Consider the following 27,072-nt stretch of genomic DNA (forward strand, 5'->3'; position numbering starts at 1 on the left):
AAAATTTAGCCTGTAGTTAAATATACCTAATATAGAATTTACCACTTTAACCATTCTTTTATTGAGGTATAATTGACATGTAACACTACATTAGTTTCAAGTGTAAAATGTAATGATTTGAGATTTGTAAATATTGTGAAATGATCACAATAAGTCTAGTTAACATCTGTCACTGCACATTACAAATTTTTTACCTCATAATGAGAACTTAAAAACAATTTTTTTTAATGCTTTTATTTTATTTTTGAGAGAGAGGGGGAGAGAGACAGAGGGCAAGTGGGGGAGAGGCAGGCAGAGAGGGAGACACAGAATCCAAACAGGCCTCAGACTCTGAGCTGTCAGCATAGAGCTGGATGCCGGGCTCAAACCACGAACCATGAGATCATGACCTGAGCCAAAACCGGACGCTTAACTGACTGAGCCATCCAGGCGCCCCTTATGAGAACTTTTAAGATTTACTTAGTGACTTTCAAATATGCAGTACAGTATTAACTATGCCGTACATTACATCTTTATGACTTTTATTTCCTGGGTGTTTTTTTTTTTTAATCTTTTGACCCTCTTCACCTCTCTCTCCCACTGATTACCCTCCACCTCTAGCAACCACTAATCTGCTCTCTGTATCTATGAACTTGGTTTTGTTGTTGCTGCTGCTGCTGTTGTTTTTTAGATCTCAAATAAAAGAGATCATATGGTACTTTTTGTCTGACTTATTTCACTTAACACAACTACCCTCATGGGGTACCCATGTTGTCGCAAATGACAAGATTTCATTCTTTTTTATTGCTGAATGATACTGTGTGTACACATGTGCACACGTGTGTGTGTATTGTAGGGGCTTAGGTAAGGCCACCCAAAATCTACCACAATGGCATATCAATTATTTTGAATTGAAGCTACCTGGAAAACAGCCAATGCAAGGGCATTTAGACACTCTTTTCTCCCCCTGAGCACAGGAAATTTATCTCTCACACAAAAAGCACCTTCCGTGTACTAAGAAGCAAAACGGCATCCTTATCACCAGAGACAGGGAATTTAATGCTGAGACAGCTGTAGAAACAAACCTTGTTCCTTTTTACTAATGTCCTACCTCAGCCCAAATTTCTCTTGGAATTCCAATTAAAACTCCCAAATGTATTTTCTCCACCCTCTCAATTCCTCACAAATTTATTGTCTTTGTCTAAAAAGTATAAAAACTGCCTGACTTGGTCATTTCTTATATCTCATTTCATTTTGGGGCCCCCATGAGCACATAATAAAACTTTAGTTTTTTTCTTCTGTTAATCTGTTCCACATAAATTTAATTCTTAGTCCAGCTACAAGACCTTAAGGTGTAAAGGAAGATTTTTTCCTTTTCTACAGTATATACCATAATTTCTTTATCCATTCACCAATGAACATTCCATATATTGGCTATTATAAATAATGCTACAGCAAACATGAAGGTGCATATATCTTTCTGAGTGTTTTGTTTTCTTTGCATAGATAAAAAGTAGAACTGTTCGATCATGTAATAGTTCTTTTAATTTCCTGAGGAACCTTCATACTATTTTCCACAGCAACTGTACCAATTTATAGTCCCACCAACAGTGCATGAAAAAGGTTCCCTGTTCTCCACATCCGCACCAATACTTATTTCTCATCTTTCTGGTAACAGCCATCTTAACAGGTGTGAACAGGTATCTCATTATGGATTTCATTTGTATTTCCCTAATGATTAATGATGTTGAACATCCTTGCATGCACTGCTGACAACCTGTAAGTCTTCTTTGGAAAAATGTGTATACAGATCTTCTTCTCATTTTTCAATTTTTTTATGTTTATTTATTTTCAAGATAGCGTCAGTGGGGGGAGGGGCAGAGAGAGAGGGGGACAGAGGATCTGAAGTGGGTTCTGCACTGACAGCAGTGCTCGATGTAGGGCTCAAGCTCATGAACCATGAGATCATGACCTGAGCTGAAGTCAGATGCTCAACCAACTAAGCCACCCATGCACCCCAAGATCTTCTTCCCATTATTTTTTTATTTTAGAGAAAGAGCACATGTGCAAGCAGGGTGAGGGGCAGAGGGCAAGAGAGAATCTTAAGCAGGGCTCAATCCCACAATCCTGGGATCATGACCTGAGATGAAATCAACAGTTGGTTGCTCAACAGATTGAGCCACCCAGGTGCCCCTCTTCTTACCATTTTTAAATTGGATGCCTTTCTTTTTTGCTAGAGTTGTAGGAGTTCTTTAGATTTTTTAGGTATCAGCCCCATCAGATAAATGATTTACAAATATTTTCTCCAATTCAGTAGGTTGCCTCTTCACTTTGTTGATGGTTTCCTTTGCTGTACAGAAGCTTTTTAATTTGATGTAGTCTCAATTATTTCTTTGCTTTTGTTGCTTTCATTTTTGGTGTCAGATTGAAAAAAATCATTGCCAAGACCTATGTCAAGGAACTTAACACCTATGTTTTCTTCTAGTTTTATGGTTTCATGACTAATTTTAATTGGATTTTTGTGTATGAGAAAGTCCAGTTTTCCCATTACCATTTATTGAAGACACTATCCTTTCTCCATGTATATTGTTGCTTCCTCTGTTGTAGATTAACTGACCATGTAAGTATGGGTTTATTTCTGGGTTCTCTATTCTGCTACAGTAACCTCTCTGCCTCTTTGTATGCCAACAATATACTGTTTTTAATTACTACAGCTTTGTAATATAGTTTGAAATCAGGGAGCATAATGCCTCCAGCTTTGTTCCTCCCAAAGACTACTTTGGCTATTAAGGTCTTTTGTGGTTCCATAGAAATTTCATAATTTGTTCTATTTCTGTGAAAAATGGCATTGGAATTTTGATAGGATTGCACTGAATCTGTAGCCTGCTTTGGATAATATAGACACTTTAACAATACTGATTCCTCTAATCTATCAGCACAAAATCTCTCTCCATTTGTGTTATCTTCAACTGCTTTCATTAATGTCTTCTGGTTTTCAACATAAAGGGCCTTCTTTGGTAAATTCCTTTCGGTTATTATTTCTTGATGCAATTGTAAATGAGACTGTTTTCCCAATTTCTCTTATACCTCCTTATTACAGAAATGCAACAGATTTTGTATATTGACTTTATATCACACTACTTTACTGAATTTATTTACTAGTTCTAACAGTTTTTTGGTGGAGTTTCCAATATACAATATTATATCATCTACAATGACCACTTTTCTTCCTCCTTCCCAATTTGGATGTCTTTTCTTTTTCTTGCCTAACTGCTCTGGCTAGGACTACCAATACTGTGCTGAATAAAAGAAGTTAAAACGGGCAATCCTTGTCTTGCTTCTGATGGTAATGGAAACGCTTTCAACTTTCCACTCTTGAATCTGATGTTAGCTGTGGCCTTGTCACATATGGCTTTATTATGTTGAAGTACGTTTCATTTACACCTGGTTTGTTAAGTGTTTTTATTTATTTATTTTTATAACAAATGGATGAGCTTTATCAAATGTTTTTTCTGCATGTATTGAGATGATCATATGATTTTTATTCTTCATTTTTCAGTGTGCTATATCACACTGATAAGAGGGTGTTGAGCCATTCCCATATCCCCGGAACAACTCCCATCTGATCATCCTATATATGATCCTTTCAATGTACTGCTAATCTGGTTTGCTAATATTTGTTGAGAATTTTTGCATTTGCATTCATCAGGGATACTGGCAACTTTCTTATGGTCTGGTTTTGGAATCAGGATATGCTGGCCCCATGAAATTATTTTGGAAGCGTTTCCTCCTGTTCTATTTTGTGGAAGAGTTTGAGAAGGACTGGTAGTAATTTTCTCTGAATGTTTGATAAAATTCACCAGTGAAGCCATCTGTTTATAAGCCAACTTACCCTTTGACCCCCTTCACATTTCGCCTAGACACCACTCACCACCTCTGACAACCAGCAATCTGTTCTCTGTATCTAATGAGCTTCACGTTTTTGTTTTAGATTCCATATGTAAGTGAGATCATATGGTATTTGTCTTTGTCTGACCTATTTCACTTAGCCTACTGCCCTCAAGGGCCATCCATGTTGTTGCAAATGGCAAGATTTCATTCTTTTTATGGCTGAATATTTTATTGTACGTGTAATATACCACATCTTTATTTATCAATGGACACTTAAGCTGTTTCCATATCTTGGCTGTTGTTAAATAATGCTGCAATGAACAGGGCTGTCTCTGGGCTTTCTAGTCTGTTTCAATACTCTGTCTTTCCATTCTTCTAGCAATACACTACCGTTTTATTTTAGTTTTTGGCTTTGGAGGATTTTATTTTCTATACTTTTTTTGTATAGCTTTGTAATAAATTTTAGTCCCTCATCATTTTTTTCTAAATTATCTTGCCAATTCTCACCAAACAAATTTTAGAATAATTTTGATAAATTAAAAATGTTGACATCTGGGTCAAGGTAATAAACATAAAAATTAAACCACAGAAATACTAGAAAAAAAATCTTTAAGATGGAGGTCTTTCTAAAATGGGATACAGAAGCTGAAAATCATTACAGACATTTGAAGAATTTTTTAAAGCATTCAAAATCCTTGAAGAGAGAAGAGTAAGACTATGCAGTAAGACTAAACATAACCAAGAAGTAGTACAGAGGAGAAAAGTATAATAGTTGAAGTAAACATTCATACATATTTATAAAAATTAGATAAATGTTAGAATGGATAAGCCAAAGAATGAATTAGTGAGCTAGAAGATCAGGTAGAGGACAGCTGCAGAAAGCATTAAGAAGACATTTGAAAAACAAAAAAGGAAATTATTAAAGTTAAGAGATATGGAAGTTAGAAGTGGCAGAATCCATATAATAAAATTATCTGAAAGAAAAAATGCAGGGGTGCCTGGGTGGCTCAGTCGGTTTAATGTCCTACTTTGGCTCAGGACATGACCTCACAGTTCATGAGTTCAAGCCCCACGCGGGGCTTGCTGCTGTCAGCCTGTTAGAGCAGAGCCTGCTTCAGATTCTCTGTCCCCCTCTCTCTGCCCCTCCCCTGCTTGCATTCTCACAAAAACAAATACTAAAAAAAAAAAAAAAAAAAAAAAAATCAGACTGACCTATTTAAAAGAAATACAAAAATAGAGAAAATATTTGAAAAAATGACCAATAATTTTCCAGAATTGAAGAAAAGATGAAATACCTCAGATTAAAAATTTTGGAATACATTCTGGCATACAGATTTCCAATAAATAAGTATTTGTTGCATGAATGAATCAATATGAATCCAAGTACCAAATAAGACAGAAAAGCAACTACACCCAGACACATTATAAACTGGAAAAGACACACAAAAAATTTCAAAATTTTCTAGAGAGGAACTACAGGTCATGTAGACAGCAGAAGAAATCAGATTGATATCAGGTCTTCCAAAAAGCAACAACAGAGGCAAAAAAAATAATGTAGTATTACTTTCAAAATGTTAAAGGAAAAGAATTTTGAACCAAAAATCTGTAATCAAATTAATCTATCATTTAAAAGTGACAGTTAACTAAAGATATTTTTAGGCAAAAAAAGACCTTAGAATGTTTACATACAAACACCCTGTTGAAACTACTTTTACATAGGCACTCAAATAAGAACTGAAATAAATCTATGAGGAGGCTATGTGATATGTGGGAGTAAGAGTAACTAAATAACCTAATAAAGTACCTCTTATATAAAAAGTAAGACAAAGGACAGTTGGATGCTTAAAGAATACCCCTAACAATCCAGAACTAAAATTCAACAGAACATCAACATGGCTACTGGAAAACTGAGGGTGGTAGATGAAGTGGAGGAGGAGACCAGAGGAAAGTGAGAAAGCAACTGAAGTGCTCGTCTTGTTTGGAGGAAGATATGTATGTTATATATACGTTATATATACTTCATATATGTGTGTGTGAGAGACATTTAAAAACTGTGGAAAATAACTAGCAGTTTAGTGAACAGAATGTAAATAATTTCCAATGTGTTATTACAATAAATGAAAATGGATTAAATTCATTAATTAAAAGATAGTCTCTTGAAGCTAGATAAAAATAAGACTCAGCAATATGCTTTGTAAAAGAAACCACAAAAAATACTAAAAAGATTGAAAATAAAAGGACAGTTAGAAAATATATCAGGAAATATAAACCGAGGCAAGTAGTCAAACTTTGTTTGTTTACCCCATTCATGAATAATTCAGACCTTTCCTGGTCTGGGCTCAGTTCCTTGACACTCCTGGGCCTGTTGACTCCACCACCGCATTAAAACTCACAGGCTAAGGAGTATCTGTTTCCTTTATAGGAAAGGTCTTCACTTTGTTTCCTATTTTGACTTGGAGTCCTTTTTCCGTATTGGGCACCTGCAAATTCTCCTTTCTACCTTTCAAACTCAGCTGTGTATTTTTTATGTTTTATTTTTATCAGCATTTCCATATAGTTAAAAGGAAGAGAGCTTTTCCAGTCTAGCAATTTGTCCAGAAGTCCCCAGAACATCCACTTTAGATTAAAAACAACTGAAAACAAAATCCAAGTTACCTAAATTCTTCATCTATATTATAAAATGATAAAGCTCAATTGATAAAGTTACGAAAAGTAATAAAACGGTATCTTAGCACAGTCCTTGGTACATATAAAATATCGAAATACTGCCCTCTATACTTACCACTAATTTTACATTCTACCTGAAGAAAGACAGAATCATAAGCATGGAATGAAAATTCCATTTTTCCTGTTTCAGCTTTCACTGGATTGCAACTGCTCTGGGGGTAAAAATGCTTCCTCCAAAATTGTTGTGAGGGGGGAAAAAAAAGGTAACTAGTAAAGGACCAAATTACAGCAATGATCCTTAAGAGTCATTCAGTTAGAAAAGTGATTTCTTTATGATTTCATCTTGAAACCTAAAATCCAAAACACTATTCTGAGACCTACCACTGACTTTTTAGTTGACCTCCATCATGTCTCAGTATTTGTTTCTTCTTGAAAGTAAAACTAAGCTACGTGACAATGAAGACCTCCTATCCTTCCAAAATTCTGATTCCAGAGTATAAGAGAGTAAGAGAATTAGAATAATTTCTAATATATACAATATAATTTCTAATAATACAATAACTCCAAATTCTATTTTTCTATGAATGCAAAAATGACAGCTTAAGTTATTAAAACATTATGACATCCTTATTTGCTGTTTTCCCCCATGCAAAAAACTGTAATCCATTATACATAAATACAAGTATTTCCTACTTAAAAACCATGCCGCTTAATTCTCACATTTTAAAAGTGGTTCTAGAGGCACCTGGGTGGCTCAGTCAATTAAGTGTCTGACTTCAGCTCAATTCATGATCTCACGGATTGTGAGTTCGAGCCCCACATCGGGCTCTGTGCTGACCGCTCACAGCCTGGAGCCTGCTTCAGATTCTATGTCTCCCTCCCTCTCTGCCCCTCCCCCGCTTGTGCGCTTTCTCACTCTTAAAAATAAACATTAAAAAATTTTTTTTAAATAAGTAAAAGTGATTCTAAAAAAATAATGAAAAAGGCCTCAAAATAAATGGTCATGTTTCTGGGAAAGTAACTGGACTTTCCTTTCCTTAACTACTTAAACTATTCAAGTGAGAATTCAGTCTGTGAAAGTGGACTGTGCTCACAACAATATTTTCTGGCATCCATTCCACAACATTTTCCCAAAGAATATGACAGTTGTATTCTAGACCAAGAAATTAGTATCATAAACATGACAAATTTAACCAACAGCATGTAAAATAGGAAGACAAACACCCTTTAAAAATAAACTATCCTCAACAATGTCCTTAAAACAATGCTTTTAAAAGTCCTTAAGGTAAGTGTTATCAGGTGGCTCAGTCGGCTGGGCAGCTTGATTTCATCTCAGGTCATGATCCCAGTGTCGTGGGACCTAGCCCGTGTCGGATCCACGCTGAGCATGAAGCCTGCTTAAGATTCTCTTTCTCTCTGTCACTCTGCCTCTTTCTCCTGCTTGGGTGCTCTCTCACTCTCAAAAATAAATAAACATTTAAAAATTTTTTTACGTATTTATTTTTGACAGAGAGAAAGAATGCAAGCATGCCGGGGGAAGGGGCAGAGAGAGGGAAGGACAGAGAATCCATAGTGGCCTCTGTGCTGACAGCACAGAGCCCCATTTGGAGCTTGAACTCAGGAACCTTGAGATCCTGACCTGAGCTGAAGTTGGACGCTTAACCGAGTGAGCTACCCAGGCATCCCTAAAAAGTTTTAAAAACTCCTTAAGGATCGGGTGCCTGAGTGGCTCAGTCGGTTAAGCATACAACTCTTGCTTTCAGCTCAGGTCATGATCTCATGGTTCCTGAGCTCGAGCCCCACATTGGGCTCTGTACTGGAAATGCAGGGCCTGCTTGGGATCCTCTCTCTCCCCTCTCTCTCTGCCCCTCTCCCGCTCGTGCTGTCTCTCTCTCTCTCAAAATAAATAAACTTAAAAAAAAAAAAAACTCCTTAAGGAAATTTGTAGTCTATTTTATACAGGTCTATATTACCTTTTATAGTGATCATGTACTACTTGTATAATCTGCAAATGAAAATTAAAAAAATAATAAAGTAGGTCAACATCCACTTGGTTTGCCCTGGAGAACTACAGTGTGGTGGTGGAAAGAATAATGACATGATGGGTGAGAGACTGCTTCAAACAAGAAGTAGAGGAAAAGAAATAAAAGGTACCTTTATGTATTCTATATTTTCTAACCCGCCCACCAGAATAGGAAAGGAAGCAAAAGATTCGGACAGAAGCTCGATCCAGTAAATATAGGCTGCACTTTTGGGATGGTGCTGCTAAATATTTTATCTTTCAGAAATCTGAGCATGGCAGGTAATTCAGAAGAATATTCAAAGTAAATACAAGATAAATGGTCAATATGGTTTAGCTATATATTTGTATTACCTTCAAAATCCCACATAAGTAAACTTATGGTATAAAACAGAGTAGCATGTAGAGAGCCCAATGCTTGAAATATAAACAACCAATATCCACTAATCCCAGCCAAGTCAAGCAAAACATACTAGGAGAAATTTAACAAAACAAGAAAAGTACTAGAAGACCTTAGTTCTCATTGCAACTGTAAACAAACTCTTTGGGTTTCAGTTTTCTCTATTTTTTATTTCATTTAAAAATTTTTTAAGGTTTTATGTTCACTTTAAAAATTTTTTTTAACATTTATTTATTTTAGAGAGAGACAGAGAGCAAGCAAGCAAGGGTTGGGCAGAGAGAGGGAGAAACAGAACTTGAAGCAGGTTTCAGACTCTTAACTGTCACACAGAGCCCGACACGGAGCTCAAACTCGCAAACTGTGAGATCATGACTTGAGCTGAAGCTGGATGTTTAACCAACTAAGCCAACCCATGTACCCCATATTTTAATTTTTTTAATGTTTTTTCATTTTTTGAGAGACAGCAAGACAGAGCATGAGTGGGGCGTGGCGGTGCAGAGAGGGAGACACAGAATCTGAAGCAGGCTCCAGGCTCTGAGATGTCAGCACAGAGCCCAACATGGAGCTCGAACTCACAAACTGAGAGATCACGACCTGAGCCGAAGTCGGACACTTATCAGATGGAGCCACCCAGATGCCCCATCAGTTTTCTCATATTATTATTTATTTATTTATTTTTAATGTTTACTTATTTTTGAGAGACAGCACAAGACAGAGCGTAAGCTGGGGAAGGGGCAGAGAGGGAGACACAGAATCCAAAGCAGGCTCCAGGTTCTGAGCTGTCAGCACAGAGCCTGACAAGGGCTCGAACTCACAAGCCATTAGATCATGACCTGAGCCCAAGTCGAAGCTTAACGGACTGAGCCACCCAGGCGCGCCAGTTTTCTCATTTTAAAGTGAGGTCCATTCCAACTCTAAAATTCTACTATTCTTTGTCTCCTCCAACTCTTTCCTCAATAAAGATACATGGTGTAAAGTATATCCAACAAGCATTGGTCTAGAACTGATTCTCCTAACTTCAAAAAATGAATTAGTATGCGATGTCAAACTATGGCTATTTCCTTTAGCTATCCTACCCCAGTTTGCTCATGCAATTTTCAATCACTTAGCATTTACTAAGCATCTATATGCTAAGTAATGGAACTGAACATAAACAAGACACAATTCTAGCCTAAAGGAAATTTATGGTTTTTAAGTGGCAAAAAGACAGGTTAATTACCACTTGGAAGAATATACCTTACAGAAATATGAGAGCACTAGCACAAAGAGATCACCCAACCCAGGTGCATGTATATAGAGGCATGGATAGGGAATTTCAAGAAGAGGTAACAAACACTAAGATAGAATCCTGAGGATGACCAGCAGGCAGGTAGATACAGACAGGGCTGCAGAGGGAGGATAAGCATGTGCACAGGTATGGACACCCATTCCCACCCAACAAAGCAGGCTACATTGAAAGGATAGCAAAAACCGAAGCACAGTGGGTAGAAAATGAAGCTAAACAAGTGGGAGGAATCACATCACAAAGTACCTTGTGATTGTGTTGTTTGATCTTAATGATGGCAAAAAGCAATTTAAGATTTTTGAAAAGGCAGTGACAACTCAAGTAATTTAGAAAGGTGTTGCTGGTGAAACAATGGAAAACAGACTGAACAGAAATTAGATGAGAGACAAAGAGACCACTTAAAGTATAATGACCAGACTGTGAGGTAGGGAAGAACAGCAAATAAGAACAAAGAGGTTAGAATGACACCCACATTTCTGGCTCTAGCAGTAGGAAGTTGCTGAAAGTAATTTAATTTAAAAGAAGCAATTAGCATTTTTCTGTTGTATTTACTCTAATAATAGCAACTAAACAATACCACAAATTTTTAAAAAGCAAAATTCTCATTACTTTATTAGACAGTAATTACAAAACCAGATTAGCGATAAAAAGAGGCTTTTTGACACTGCCAACCATGAGACCATAACAGACCACATTCTAACAATACATTTAGACTTTTTAAAGAAAATAATACAGGCAGTTGTGTTTACAACGATCTATTTGCCCTAGGTATCTCATGTATCTATATATACATTTATTTCCAAAATTGTTAAGATGTATATATAAGATACTCATCTGCACTTGAGAGAGTTGGCATAAATAACTTTTAAAGGTCAAGGATGCTAAAAATGAGCTGTGGAGTTACCGACCTCTTTCTAGCCCTATAGGGTTCTAAATTGTGCAACTTCCATAGACCAGTAGAGGGCTGCAACAGCTCAGAGAAAATGGTTAGGCAGCCTCCCTTGCATCTCTGGCACTGGGAACTGAAAAAATTACCAATGCCTAACACAGGAATCTAATAGGCGCTACGTACTCTCTTCACTGTCAACAGATTCTAAAAGGGGTCAGGAGTAATTCCCCAAATCCTGAAAGCTTTCTAGAAACCTTTGTAATTAAACATTTTGTCACCAGCTCCTTTCTCTTCTGTCAAAATGGTCAAGTGTTGGAGGCCAAGTAAAATCTCACTGACATACAATAATTAGGAAAAAAAGTCAGTCAAAGGAGTTAGCAAATTACCACTTCCTTCCAGACTAACCTTCCTAAATCAATTTTGTTGTTAGGTTACTCTTACATCTACTTTATCAATTTTGTTCTGCAAAATAGTACAGTGTTGAAATCTAACTTTCCTTTGCCTAGATTTTAAGGCAGATTTTTACCTCACATATACAATCTTATTTTCATCTCCCCTTGTCAGACCACTCTCAATATACAATATGCAATAAACACGGAAAGGGACCCTGAAGTGAACTTTGAAGAAAAAAACAAAATTACATAGGTCTAGAAAAAGGGAAAAGTCACTGTTAGGAAGTTCGTGCCAAGAACAAAAAAGGGAGATAAGAATTCCCCTGAGGGAGTGAGGAAATAGATCCAGGAAAAGTGTATTAGGGGGCTTCCACTGAATTTGTAATGTTTAATTCTTAAGCTTGTGATAGGTACCGAGGAGTTCATTATGCTGTTTTCTGTACTTTTTTATTATCTAGTATTTCAAAAGAAAAAAGTTTTGGTATTTTAACTTTGCACCCTCTCCTGCCCCTCAAAAACATGAGCTGATCTTTGCAACATAAATCTGGTGCCATTCTTTTTAAAAATTTTTTTTTTTTAATTTTAATTTTTTTTTTTTTTTTTACTTTTGAGAGAGAGAGAGGGGGAGGGGCAGAGAGAGAGGGAGATACAGGATCCAAAACAGGCTCCAGGCTCTGAGCTGTCAGCACAGAGCGATGTGGGGCTCAAACCCATGAACTGTGGGATCATGACCTGAGCCGAAGTCGCATGCTTAACCGACTGAGCCACCCAGGTGCCCCAAATCTGGTACCATTCTAAATACTACTCACAGTTTAATTCCAAGTAATGGCCTAACTCACTTTTACTGCTTTCTTTTTTTTTTTTTTTTTAATTTTTTTTTTCAACGTTTATTTATTTTTGGGACAGAGAGAGACAGAGCATGAACGGGGGAGCGGCAGAGAGAGAGGGAGACACAGAATCGGAAACAGGCTCCAGGCTCTGAGCCATCAGCCCAGAGCCCGATGCGGGGCTCGTACTCCCGGACCGCGAGATCGTGACCTGGCTGAAGTCGGACGCTCAACCGACTGCGCCACCCAGGCGCCCCTGCTTTCTTTAAAAATGACAGGGCACATACTTTACCTTCAAATGGTAGGACTTTTAATTGTTTAGATAATTCAGTGCAGTTTTAACAGCAGTACATAAATATATGAGAGATTCAGGATAAAGGTCATGGTAATAAAAAAAAACAAAAACAAAAAACAAACCAGAATAGTTTACGAGAATCAATGCTTCTATAATATATGCCTCTGATCCTGAAACGCATCTTTATGTATGCCCACCTTATGCAGTTAAAGGGAGCTAGAATTAGTACTTTATGAGAGCAACGCTAATGGAAGAATTAAATTATTTCTAATTTGCATATCACACTTTTCCCACCCTGACCCAACTACAGTGAGTTGTAACACTGCTTCAGGCTAGAGCCAAAATTTATAGCTTCCATATGATTTCACACCAGGATTGAACTGTTTGGGCTTTATTTCAGTCCTGATCTACTACCTCACTTTTTCTATATCCTGCACACTCTCCAACATTAACCGACTTACTATACCACACACAAGAATTCAGATAACTACATATTTCAGGGCATTTAAAAGAAAACATGCTCTAAACCTGCTTAGGGTAGTAGTGTGTCTTACTGGTAGCTTTTTTAGCCAGAGAAACTTAGAAATATAAACTGGTTCTCTACCAAGGTATACTGAAAAGAATGATAAGGAGAGAGATAATGGGGGGACCAAAGCAAATTCAATGTATTCTAGTAACTGTAAGACAGTAAGAAAAGCATGGTACTATGAAAACTCCAACCCCAATGGGAAAGAATACATGCATATTTTGCTTTACTTTTAAAAGAAAACATTACTGGGGACACCTGGGTGGCTCAGTTGGTTGAGTGTTTGACTTTAGCTCAGGCTACGATTTCATGGTTCAAGGGGTTCGAGCCCCAAGTTGGGCTTTGCACTGACAGCACAGGGCCTGCTTAGGATCTGCTGTCTCCCACTCTCTCCCCGCCCCTCCCCCACTCCTGTTCGTCTCCCTCTCTCCCTCTCTCTCCCTCAAAAATAAACATTAGGGGCGCCTCAGTGTCTCAGTCGGTTAAGCGTCCAACTTCATTCATCTCAGGTCATGATCTCACGGTTGGTGGGTTTGGGCCCCGCATCAGGTTCTGTGCTGACAGCTCACAGAGCTTGGAGCCTGCTTCGGATTCTGTGTCTCTCTCTACCGCACTCTGTCTCTCTCAAAAATAAATAAACATTAAAAAAATTTTAAAAAAACATTATAAAAACTCCTAGATACATAATCACACAAATGTTATAAAGTGGAAAAAAAAGAGGCAAATTCCACTGACTGTATCAATATTAAAGTTTTATCACAATGAAATATACTATAAAAATAATGCCAAAATATACAAGTTTAGGACTATTTAAGAATATAATAATTCTACCTCAAACCTGAACTTAATTCCCAAGTCACAGTATTCATAGTATTTTCTGGACAGACCTATTTCAGACCCTGAAAGCATATTCACTAGAATTTAAAATAGGGGCACCCAGGTGGCTTAGTCGGTTAAGTGTCTGCCTTCAGCTCAGGTCATGATCTCATGGTTCGTGAGTTCGCACCCTGCATCCGACTCTATGCTGCCAGCTCAAAGCCTGGAGCCTGTTTGGATTCTGTGTTTCCATCTCTCTCTGCCCCTCCCCCCTTTGCATATATATGTATATGTGTGTGTGTGTGTGTGTGTGCGCGCGCTCATGCTTTCTCTCTCAAAAAGAAAATAAACATTAAAAAAAAAAAGGATTCACAATATAATTTCAAAATGTTTACAGGACCTCTCCCTACTTATGGATCCTTGCTTTAAAAGTAACTATCTCTTCATGCTAAATTTTAAGTTCCACACAAGCAGATAAGATAATGTCTTCTTCGGGTATGTGCTTAGAGCACAAGGACCTAAAACCTTAAAACTTAACAACCTCATCAATGATCTTGTCTCTTACTGAATTTCATGTAATTTTGCTATAATTGTTTTCTAAGAAAATTTGCATTACATTGTTTCCCATCTTGCAAATTCATTTTTCTAAGTTTATTTCCTTTTAGAGAAAGAGAACACCTATGGGGGAGGGGCAGAGAGAGAAAGAGAGAGAGAATCCCAAGCAGGCTCCTGCTGTCAATGTAGAGCCCAATCTGGTGCTCAATTTCGTTAACCGTGAGACCATGACCAGAGCCAAAACCAAGAGTTGGACGCTTAACTGACTGAGCTACCCAGGTGTCCCGCAAATTCATTTTTATTAAGCCCCTCATCCTAGTAAACTCCTGCACTACCCTTCTCCCTGAGTCCTCTTATACTAATCAGACCATTCTCCTGTCACTGGCTTTGGGGTGATTCTTGGTCATTCCATAAATATGTGATGAAATTTGGGTGTACAACACTGAACAAGACAGACACGATATACGTCCCTGCAGAGTTTGGTATATTCCTTTTCATAACAACCAGAAAGCAATCTGGATGTTTAAGAATAACGTCTTCCTATTTCACACATTTATGTTCTGCTCATTCAGTGTAAACCCTTAAAAAAGACAAAGACTATAATACTGTCTTTGCTTATATTTTCCCAAACATCTGCCTCAACAATGACAAATGCAATGCTGTTCACAGAAACATTTATTTAAAATGTATTAACTGTGGGGCGCCTGGGTGGCTCAGTCGGTTGAGCGTCCAACTTCAGCTCAGATCATGATCTCACATTCTGTGAGTTTGAGCCCTGCGTCGGGCTCTATGCTGACAGCTCAGAGCCTAGTGCCCGCTTCAGATTCTGTGTCTCCCCCTGTCTCTGCCCCTCCCCTGCTCATGCTCTGTCTCAAAAATAAATAAAAACATTAAAAAAAACCCTTTTAATAATAAAAAAAAAACGTATTGGGGCGCCTGGGTGGCACAGTCGGTTAAGCGTCCGACTTCAGCCAGGTCACGATCTCGCGGTCCGGGAGTTCGAGCCCCGCGTCAGGCTCTGGGCTGATGGCTCGGAGCCTGGAGCCCGTTTCCGATTCTGTGTCTCCCTCTCTCTCTGCCCCTCCCCCGTTCATGCTCTGTCTCTCTCTGTCCCAAAAATAAATAAAAACGTTGAAAAAAAAATTTTTAAATAAAAAAAATTTTTAAAAAAACGTATTAACTATGAAAAGTTTAAAACCTTCTTTGCTCAACTTGAAAATTGAGAAGTAAAAAGATAAAAATTCCAGTTATTTTCAAATTCAATATCCAGAGATAAACTATCACACTTCAGACTGGACCATTCAAGACCTTTCATTCCTCGTAGAAATCCATAGTCTGTAATGCAAAATAATTATTTTTTACCAAAAGGCTAAAAATTTACTTATTATTTTATCCTTTTTTCTCTTAACATCACCAAATTTTTTGAAGGTGTAGTTCTGTGAGGAAGCAACACAATCACAGATTTAAATCAAATCTCATCTCTAAAACAGGAGTAAGATATGGGGCACCTAGCTGGCTTAGTCTGTAGAGCATGAGTCCCATGTTGGGTGTAAAGATTACTTGAAAATAAAAAAATTAGGGGCACCTGGGTGGCTCAGTCAGTTGACCGTCCTCGGCTCAGGTCATGATCTCACAATCACAACTCGTGGGTTCGAGCCCTGCATCTGGCTCTGTGCTGACAGCTCATAGCCTGGAACCTGCTTCAGATACTGTGTCTCCTTCTCCGTCCCTCCCTCGCTCATGCTCTGGCTCTGGCTCTCTCTCTCAAAAATAAACATTAAAAAAATTTTTTTTAAATAAAAATCGGAATGTGATAAACTTCACAAGGTCACTGTAAGGAGTGCATGAAACTGTACATCAACTGTAAAACACTTGTAATTATGCCTGTATCAGTCAAATGGTACTTCATAATGAATTAGGATTTAAATGTGAGACTCTAGTTTTCCCCTATGCTCCAAGAATTCTGTTTTCTGGTGCTTCCTCCCTAACTACTGAGTTCACAAAAGCTATAGGCAGAAGAAATTCTTGGATTAGAAATAATTAAAGAGCCCAGAGAGTATCATCTCAATAAGTTATCATCTCAATAACTTTCAAATACCAAACTTAAAATTAATAGTATGGAGAGAGTCGGTTTCTTCTGGGGTTTGCCAAAAGGATGTAAGATGCAAGTTTTCATTCAAATGATAAATTAGAAAAAATATTTGTAACATATAGATTAACAATCTCTAATATACAAATATCCATAAAGAGAGATTAGAGAATCGTTAACTTTTATTGTAGGTTTTTTACTTTAATAATAAGCATATGTTAATTCTGTAATTTAAAAACACTAATGAAAGTGTTTTAAAAATTGTTTAAATGGGGTGCCTGTATGGCTCAGTTGGTTGAGCGTCCGACTTCAGCCCAGGTCATGATCTCACGGTTTGTGAGTTCGAGCCCCACGTCGGGCTCTGTGCTGACAGCTCAGAGCTTGGAGCCTGCTTCAGATTCTGTGTCTCCCTCTCTCTCTGCCCCTCCCCCACTCATGCTCTGTCTCTCTTTCTCTGTCAAAAATAAACATTAAAAAAATTTGTTTAAAAAAAAATAAAAAATAAATTAAATAAAAATTGTTTAAATTCTTGATTGCCATTTCTAGAAGTTTTCAGTAAGAAGGAACAAAGAGAAAAATGGCCAAGGATATGAAGTGTTAATTCACACAAGGGAAAATGCAAATGATGTATTAGCTAATGATCCAAATTCCTGTAGCTAAAATCAGTATTCATACCATAATTAAAGACAAAAGCCTTGAAATTGAAGTGGTATACTTAAATCAACTAACACAAATTTAAATTGTCAACCAACAATAGATAGGTAATGTTTTCTTCACTGGGTGTTTGCAAAAGCAGGGGAACATCAGTGTATGAAGGGGAAGGAGGAGCCACGAAGGAGGAAAAAGGACAAAAGAAAGGAAGAATGAGTAAGCCAATCTGCTGTCAAACATTCCTGTTTACTTTCAATGATTGTACTGAATACAAACAGAAACTCAGTAAAACGGTATTTTTTGTTCTGTTCAAATTCAGCTTAAAGAGAACACTCATCATTATTCTTGGGATGTTTTAATGAAATCTGGAAGACAGGGTTAACTTCTGAAGGTTGAATAACCACCACAGGATGATCCGCCTCATTATAAATCTATGAATTAGGTTGATCATAAGAAAATTCTTCTCTAAGTAACAAACTTACATTTATACAGCACTTATAAATTTCAAGTTAGTTCTTGAGTCTAGTACTCAAGATATCTAAATATCTAAAGTTAGAGATACTCTAATGACAACTTTTTGAAGTATTTTCATAAGTAGATAGTATCTCCTCTCATCGATTAAAATAACATATGCAAGTATCTAACAGTGCCTCAAGTACAGAAGCTCAATAAAAGTTCTTTTCCTTCATCACCAAATAACTTTCAAATACTCAAACTCTGATAAAAAAGGACTTTAACTCAGAGGTTGCAAGACTTAGTATTTAGAACAATTTAGCATTTAGAACAAGAGAATGTAACAAGGCTTTCTTCCTAATTGTAATACTTTTGTTCAAATTAAGGTAGGAAACATTTTGTAAAATTTTAATTTTCTCATTTGTCTTCAACATCATTAACTATCACCACAAGTTAGTAAAGTGGTATAAAGAATGTTTTAGTATTTACTTCTACCCTGCTTAAGTTTCAGAAGAGGTATAACAAAACAGAAAGAAAGCTGTATACGATGTGCCTTTGGTGGAAAAGAAAATAAAAAGTACGGTAGGTGTGTTTCTCCTCTCTTCCTTTAGATGTACTAATGCTTCTCTTTAGTGAGTGAATTTCAAAAGTCTAGCATTTTGCCAGGGAATTTTAACCTGGATCCTATCCATGGTTCAACATCATCAGCTTACCTAATGTTTTGCTGATCTCAGAGTAGTTGTGAAATTCAAAGGATCTCACATAAAAAGTATTTCATGAACTACAAAGCATCGTAATTCTTACGTACTACTGTATTCTGAGTCAAAATAGATACTTCTAGGGAGAGAGAACCACACATACGTGGTTTCTGTTCTCCATTAGAATTCAGGAGGCAGACAAAACTCCCATGTAGGAGAAGAACAATCTGAAATCTGAGAAGCTACATGATTCTCTCACACACCTCTTTCAAGCAACAAAGTAGTTTAAAAATATGATATTCAGGGAGTCTGGCTGGCTCAGTTGGTACAGCATGCGACTCTTGATCTCAGGGTTCTAAGTTCCAGCCCCACAGTGGGTTCAGATATTACTTAAAAATAAAAATAAAGCTTTAAAAATGGGGAAAATATGATATCACTAATATTTCTGGTATTTCCCCCAATTATGGCCCAAATACAAACCGAAAACCAGAAGAGTAGACTATTACATATTTGAAACAATTTTAGTGCAATAGCAAACATAAAGTCAATGGCCAAAGAGACAATTTTTTAAATGCCAAAGAAAAAGAAATTACTTCCACTCTCTAACTTGCAGCTCCATAATTTATCTCTTCTACTTATCTCAATTTGGAAGCATTTCTGTGTTTACCTTAATTTTCTAAGAACTTAAGAGTCTGAACTTCTTAGAATTTTGGAGGCTGTCACTAATTGGAAAACCTATTGGGTGCTATTTTCTAACCTGCACAAATTTTCTATTGCTGGATGTATTCCTTTACAAAAGTCCTAAATGAGTTTGGTTGGTGATCTTTTTCCTATAGTAACTATGATTAAAATGTTTCTTTAGAAAAATGGAATCAATATCAAGGTGGAGTTTGTTAAAATCACCTCTTGTAACGTTAAAAACTGTAGTCCTTCTGTAGCTGGGGAGATTAATTTGCTTCTGACAACATAAAAAAAAAAACCCAACAGTTACCTCAGCATCTCACAAAAAGGCTTTCTGCCTACCTTCCAAGAATCTCATAAGGTATTTACTTTCTTTTTGTTTTTTTTGACCAACACAGTAGAAGGTAGAATAGCTGGCCTCCAGATATTTTCACAAAATCTGAAATTAAAGAAACTCTGCCTCAAAACTTTTCAAAATCAGTTAAACACTCTTAATTAGAGGCAGAGCACAAACAAATGATTAAGAATGGGAACAATACGGTCTGTCACTTTTTTCAGGTCTATGAATATATACACATCGCATAATAGTTCAAAGCCTTATTATCCTGGCCATATGTTAGAATAATAGTAGTATCTGTTTAACAAGATTATTTTGAAAATTATCTTAAATATTTCACTTAGAACTTTGAACATTCTAAGTGCTTAAGAAGTATTTATCATAATCTTCAAACTCACGATTACAGGTAAAATATGTAATACTACAATAAACAATATTACTATATTGGTTTCCAGTATTATCAATTCAAAGCACTAGAAGCAAGATCTTTAAACATAACAGCAAAAGCCAACAAACAAAAACTCACTTTTACATATTTAACATTAACATTTCTACATATTTAGATCTACAAGATAACCTTAACACCAACCATTCAAAGCTGAGTTTACAAAGGAAATTATCTCCTGTTATTGCCATATGTGGAAACTAGCAACAGACAAATTAACATTGCAACTAAGACACTTTCACTATTACTTTTAAAAAGCCACTGTTAAAGAAACAGATTATGCATGCATGAGTGTAAATGAGAATATTTTCAAATGCTATATGGAGAAACTTCATATTCTCCAGAGGAAGTCAGGCTCTAACAACTGCAATATTTAAAATGTTCATAAGAGGCTTTACTAAGATTAGATCTAAGTGGGGATCAGAAAATGTATCTACAGGGAGTTATAATCTGTAAAACAGCAGGTGCTGGAAACAATAAAGCTAAGGCTAAGCAAAAACCTAGGGATCTAGACACCTTGTTACACAGATATTTTAAAATATCACCACTTTTTATATGTATAAAAGTTTACAATATACCATGTGCTTTTCATATGTAATCACATTTATTCCATCCCTGTAAATTATGTAGGAAAATGACTTTTTGTAGATTAAGAAGGTCCTGAAAGTTAATGCAATTTGTCAAAAACCACAGTTAGGAAGTAATAAATCAAGAATTTTTACTTTTAAATCAAAAATTTTAACTGAGGCTTTCTTGCTTATATTTCAATATTCTTTCCAGTACTCCAAAAAACTACTTCTTAAAGGAGCAAATTAGCATTTTCACAGAAAGGAATCTCTAGGCCCAAACCACAGACTTTTTGAACTAGGTTGTACTGACTTATGTAAGTTAGTTCACTTTAGTAGGACTTTATTTTCTCATCCGTAAAATGAGAAAATCTGAAGTCCCTTCCAGTTCTAAGGACAAATCACCATGACTCTACCCTTTACACAATACATTTTACAAATACATTTTGATGTTAATTTTAGAAACTCCAAGTAACAAAGTAGTGTGTGAACAGCTCTTAAACAAACTATTGCAATTATTAAACAAATTCTTCATGCCTTTCTGATAAATGTTGCTTCAGTATCAAATTTATATACAGAAAACAGTTTAACCTCTTATGGACCATGATGGAAGCAATCTCATAAATCATTCTCTTTTTAGACTGAAATAATGCTCTTAAAACAGGAGAATGAAAAACTTTACCAGTCAATACCAACAAATTGAACATTTTTACTATTATTCTTCTTATTCCTTAGAATAAAAACCTCTTTTCCAACAAAGTGTTTTTCAAATAGCCCACTGACTACCATTTTCTACAATCTACCTCAAAAGAATATCACACTTTCCAAAAACTTCTATAGGATTATATATATACACACACACATATATATATACACACACACATATACATATATACACACACACATATATAAACACCTTGATAAAAACATCTTCCTTTTAAATTCATTCCACTGAGTAGGCACTTGTCTCCAAACAAAATTCAACTGTTTTCCCCTTCCCTTGATATTCAAGAACTAAAACCAGAGACTGAACATATTTTTTCACCTACCTAAGTTCTTTCCTCATCAGAATATTTTAGTTCTCTCTATTCTATCTCAAATACTCCTCATGGAATACACACCCAAGATTTTCACTTTCCCAGCTCTGCTTGCTCATTAAACCATACTAAACAACTATGGAAATCACAGAGACAAAAAACATTAAAGGTACCCTCTTTCTTTTTTTTTTAACTCTTTACCTTCCATGAATACCCCTTAATACTCAGATTTTAGTTCCCTTTAACACCTTGCATGCCCCTAAAATAGAACACATCCCTGAATAGCTTGACTTTAGTCAAGGTGGCTGCATACCTTCCTTTAAAAGACATTTAATTGGTACTTGTGTTAACTATAAAAGATCTTTAAGAAGTAAAACCTTTTCCTCTTGCCTATCATCTCCTGGAGAAACATGAATCTTTATTTTTTGCGTTTAGCTCAAATATAATGACTTGATCTTATACAGTCAACACTATCTCATTTTGTTTTTAAGCCACTTGGCACCAATAGAGCATATGTTCTGCCAGTTCTGAGCTAATCTCCAGGAAAGCCTTTGTACAATGATTGAAGAAACTGAAACAGATCAGTGCCCGAGATTTTGAACAGTCTACTTGAGCATATGTTTTTAATAAACAGTCAATTTATTTTAGAATAGCTATTTTACCAGTTCACCTTCCTTCATAATTTACGTAAACAAATTTTAAAATTAAAAAGGAGCACATGACTAAGAACACAGGTTCATTTCAACTTCGGGATTACAGATAATTCCAAGGCTTTACACATCACTGAATCTGCAACCCATTTCACCCGCGGGTGTCCGGTGGAAATTACAATGTCAAAGAGTACACAGCTTAAAATGTTTCCTACGGTTTCAACTGGTGCAATAGTGTTAACTTCCCATCCCAAACTGTTTCTTACTGTTATTATTAAAACAGCTGTCAGCTGGGCTTCGGTAACCTCTTTGTACAACCGTTTATTCAACGCTTTGGGATCCTTGAGGATGCGTCACACCATATTACCCCTCAAAATGAGATCTAAGAATCTGACGTGCTCCAAGGGTCTACGAACACCATTCGAATGGGCACTTGCAGAACGATGAAGAGAACCCATTGCCCAATGCGGCAAGGACAGAGTACACTGGCATTTAAGACAGAACTGCAGCGTGCCGCTCTCCTTTCCCTTGAGACTATCAAAGCGGCAATTTCCCTTCTCCCTTTCATCTTCCTCTCCCCCTGACCCCGGTACCTCCGATGCTCTCTCCAGGAGGGGCCGCAGCGGTCTCCCGCGGCCGCGCCCGCACCCTGGCTCACGGCGGGCCGGCGGGCGCGCGCGACGGGCCGGGCGCGCCCCCACCCCCGCCCAGCCCCGCCCCGCCGGGTCCGGCCGCAGCACGCCGGCGGCGCCCTCTCGGGCCGCGCACACTCGCACGCACACGCTCCTCCCGGCCCCGCCATGTTCCGGGAGGCGGCGGCAGCCCAGCCCCGGGAGCGGCGGCGGGGGGGGGGGGGGGGGGTGCCCCGCCGAATCCCCCCGCACCACCGCCCTGCTGGCGGCTCCCGGCCGCGCCGCAGCTTCTCAGGACTCCTGGAGGGGCGGCGACGGGCGGAGCGGACCCGCGCCGGGGCCACTAACGGCCTGTCACTGTCAGGCCGGCGGCGCCTTGGGCTGGGCCTGGCCTCGCCTGGCGGCACGAGACAGGGTGGGCAGGACGCGTCCCCTACCTTGCTCTGATGAGGGGAGACGGGAGCAGCGCAGAACTGAGGGGTCTCCTCCCAGGCGCCGGGTACGGGGCTCGAAACCGCGCCCCTCCTTCCTCCTCGCCTGTCGCCACGCCCCCCTCACCCTCACGGACCCAAGGCACTAACGGCGCAGGAGGGTTTACCCCCTGAACGAGTGCCTCGGTGTTGCCGTCGCTGTCGTTGTCTTCGTCGCCGCTGCAACCGCCACGAACGCCGCGGAGGCCGGGCTTGAAAACATCTCCGGTCTCCGTCCGTCTCTCACCACAGCCTCCTCGCTCCCAGGACAGCGCCGCCCGGCGATTGGCTACGACGTAGGCACGTGACTCCACGGGCACGGGACGGGCGGCGTGACCGCCCCGCCCCCGGCGCCCGCCCGCCCCTTCCGCCAGCCCCTCCCCGCTACCCCGCCGCTCTTTCAGTTCTACGGAGAAGCTTCCCGAGCCGCGGGGCGGGGGCAGTCGGAAGGTACCAAGTGGGAGGCGGCGGGGGTGTAGGCCGGAACTCCTCTACGTGCTCGTACCGCCCACCTCCTCACCCAGGTGTTACCGTCTTCCTCCGCCGTCACCGGCCCGAAAAGAGAGGGGAAAATCTGGGGGTGAGCTAGAAAGCAGAATAGGCTCCGGTGACGCTGCCAGGACGACGGGTTCTGCGGTCGCTTTTTGTGGCGACCATGGCAGTGGATGTGACTGGAAACTTCTGGAAATGGCGGCGGCGGCGAAGAGTCTGGACATGGAGTATTCACATACTCTGTTATTTTTGCAGATCGGGTGGGAGAGTTTGTGAGGTCGAACCCGGGAAGATAGGTCTAAAGGCAGAGGCGGGGAGTCAGCCCCCTAAACTCCTAGCTGCAAACGGCCAGCCCCAACGTGTTCGGAGACGCGGGGCGCGGCTGGGCGCCCACGTCCACGCCGCAGTGCGCTTGCGCGCCGGCTGGGCAGCACCTGCGTCGGAGCCCGCGGGACGGGGACGCTAGCCGGAGTTCGGCCGCCCGGCAGCGACGCGCCCGCCCTCACCTGCGCCAGCTGGGGCCCCAGTGCCAGTTTTGAAAGCACCTTAATGTGCACCTGCAGCGGGGATATGGAGAACCCCAGGATATACTCTCTCCCATTCACACTTTCGAGTAACCATTTTAGAGAAACAAGTACCTTTCTCCTTATCCGAGATAGTATTTGAGGGGGAACTAGTCAGATACTGGAGTAGAGTGCGTGAGGAAAATTTACGGTCTTGGCTTACCAGCAGCGGGAACTTACTTCGGATGCTTTTTATTTACATCGAGGTTAGTCTGCGACGGTTCGTACATGCCTCTGTTTAACCACCAAGGGGGTTACATAATCAGAGGGAAACCATTTTATTGACTAAACTTCTGGACGCTTTTTATTTACATCAAGGCTAATCTGCGACAGTTTAGGAATGCCTTTAAGCACTAAAGGGGGTTTACGCATTGGACGGAAACCACCTTCCTCATTGTTAATATTGGCCTTGCCATAGTAAGCTGTCATTTACAACTACAGCACGTATTTGTCTTAATGGAGTTACAGGTTTATGTCACTAATCACAGTTTTGACACTTTAGACTTGACACAACATTAAATCTCAACAAATTATATAAAGCATAAACTTGCACTTTTCCCTTCCTAGGTTCCTGATTTCTCCCACCTATAAAACATTAGGTTCAATATGAATAGTAAAAGAGCACTTTATGGCTGTAGGTGGAATACTGTTACCTTTAATATGCGTTATTTACGGCATGAAATAACAGAGATCCACTAAAAATTTCACCAACTCTGCCATCTCTTCAAGTCATTGAGTTCTCATTTTACTGTCAAAGAAAGTCCATTAGTATTGATGGTAATGGCAATTGCTATTTCTATAGCAGTTTCTATAGTGCCTCACTTCAGAATTGAAACGTAGCTAATCTTTAATTTGCTCAAGCAAATTAACCATAATTTGGCAACTACACGTACAACCTTATTAAAATCACTGAATATATGAAAGATTCATAAGGCATTGGCTACACTCGATGGGACACTACCTGTAGAAGAGCTCATTGTAGAATTCAGCTGCAAAAACATTTCTTAATGAAGCCCCTATTTATACGTGGTAAATGACATATTAGCTATAACTTACTTTCCTTTTCAGTGTGAAACTAGAAATGTAAATCAAGACATAATCATTATAGATATTACGGATAATGGTCTCAAGAAAAGTCTGAAGAAAACCATATCTACAAGCTAGTAGGTTAGTAAGCTGCTAATTAAGACTTTTAATTGTATATCCCTGTCTTTTGTTGGCTCAAGTCCTGGAATCCATCTTCAGCAAATGGGTAAAATACCTATTTTCCGAATAGGACCAAACAGTCAAGGACTGCAAGCATTAAACCTCAGTCTTAGCCAAAGTTAAGCAGGCACTTAAAGTGTGCATACAATTGACTTTTTTTTTTTTTTAAGTTTATTTGACAGAGAGAGAGACACACACACACCACGCGTGGGGAAGGGGCAGAGGGACTGTCAACACGGAGCCTGCTGGGGGGCCCAACCCACCAAACCAAATCGTGAGATCATGAACCAAGAGTCAGATGCTTAACCCACTGAGCCACCCAGGCTCTCCACAGTTGACTCTCGAACAACATGGGTCTGAACTGAATGGGTCTACTCATATAGAACTTTTTTTGAGAAGTTCCATATTAAAATGTATTTTATTTTTAACCTTTTCTGTAACTTTATTATAATACAGTATATATAATACATATAACAGAAAATATGTGTTAATCAACTATGTTACCACTCAACAGTAGGCTGTTAAGTTTTGGGGGAGTCAAAAGTTACATGAGGATTTTCAATTTGGAGAGGTGGGTTGGTGCTCCAACTTCCTTCCACTCCCTCGCAGTGTTCAAGAGTCAACTGTATTTGGTATCTGTATCAGAAGCCATTCTGCAAAATTTACCTTCCCACCAACGTACTTAGTTCTTCACAACTTTAGAATCAACTATCTTTATGTTTTGCTACGTTACATCCAGATATATCAGATCATTCAAAAACTCCTGCCGTATTTCAGGAAGATGAATGTAATAAAAGTATAATCTCAGATCATAGCTTATCATATGACTTAGTCCATATGTAATACCTTTGCAGTGAAAACTCTTACATAACTGTTATTATGTGCTGTAGGATTTTCTGGAGCAGTGACCCCATCCAGTTACAGCAAGTAATTCTGAGCAATCAGTAGCTTTCACTACCAACTTTCAGTAGTTGCTACAAAAAAACTGGTAATAGATCCTTTGTCATTAGGGAGAATGATACATTGATTTATTTTTATTATTAAACAATAGTAAGATTTCCTCCTCAAATACCCTTTTTAAAAAAAAGCAGAGCTAGGAACTGAGAAGAGGCAATGAGGGAGCAAGTGATAGTAAACACACAAATGATGCCTAACTCTCCCTACAGGTTTGAGAAATCGGCCAGGATACAGCAGTCATCTCTGAAAACTGGCAAGGAAATTTTAATCAGTGTGTTCATATACATTTTGAAACCATGTTGGATTACTGTAATAAAATTTTACCTGGCAGGTGTTTTTAAAAGCTAATCAGGAAACTATCATTTAAACCAGTATTCTTATATTAAAATTGATACAATTTTTAAGAGAAATAGGCAAAAAGATTAAGCAAGACTCAAAATCCTAATATATACTGATACAATACAATACAACTGATGATGTAAGAACTACAGAATATGTTTTGATAATGGTATAATATTATGTCTGTAATTATAATGACTGAAAGTGAATTTTCTAGTTCTAAAATATTACATAAAAATTGATAATCAGTGCATATCCTTAATG

At 38.6% G+C, this 27,072-nt stretch overlaps 1 protein-coding gene across 4 annotated transcripts in view; it reads right to left on the reverse strand.

The window, feature by feature from the left end:
* ANKRD12 (ankyrin repeat domain 12) overlaps positions 1 to 23,451 on the reverse strand; it is a 129,545-nt gene extending 106,094 nt beyond the window's left edge. The window contains exon 1 of one of the 4 annotated variants that reach the window (XM_043558296.1): positions 23,219 to 23,451. The gene's annotated coding sequence lies outside the window, so the exon portion shown is untranslated. Of the gene's footprint in view, positions 1 to 22,742; positions 22,853 to 23,218 lie in introns of those variants that run through there. The other 3 variants (XM_043558293.1, XM_043558297.1, XM_043558295.1) reach the window with 3 other exon arrangements.
* Positions 23,452 to 27,072: the final 3,621 nt, after the last annotated feature.

The sequence above is a fragment of the Prionailurus bengalensis genome, chromosome D3, assembly GCF_016509475.1.
Source record: "Prionailurus bengalensis isolate Pbe53 chromosome D3, Fcat_Pben_1.1_paternal_pri, whole genome shotgun sequence".
Lineage (NCBI taxonomy): Eukaryota > Metazoa > Chordata > Mammalia > Carnivora > Felidae > Prionailurus > Prionailurus bengalensis.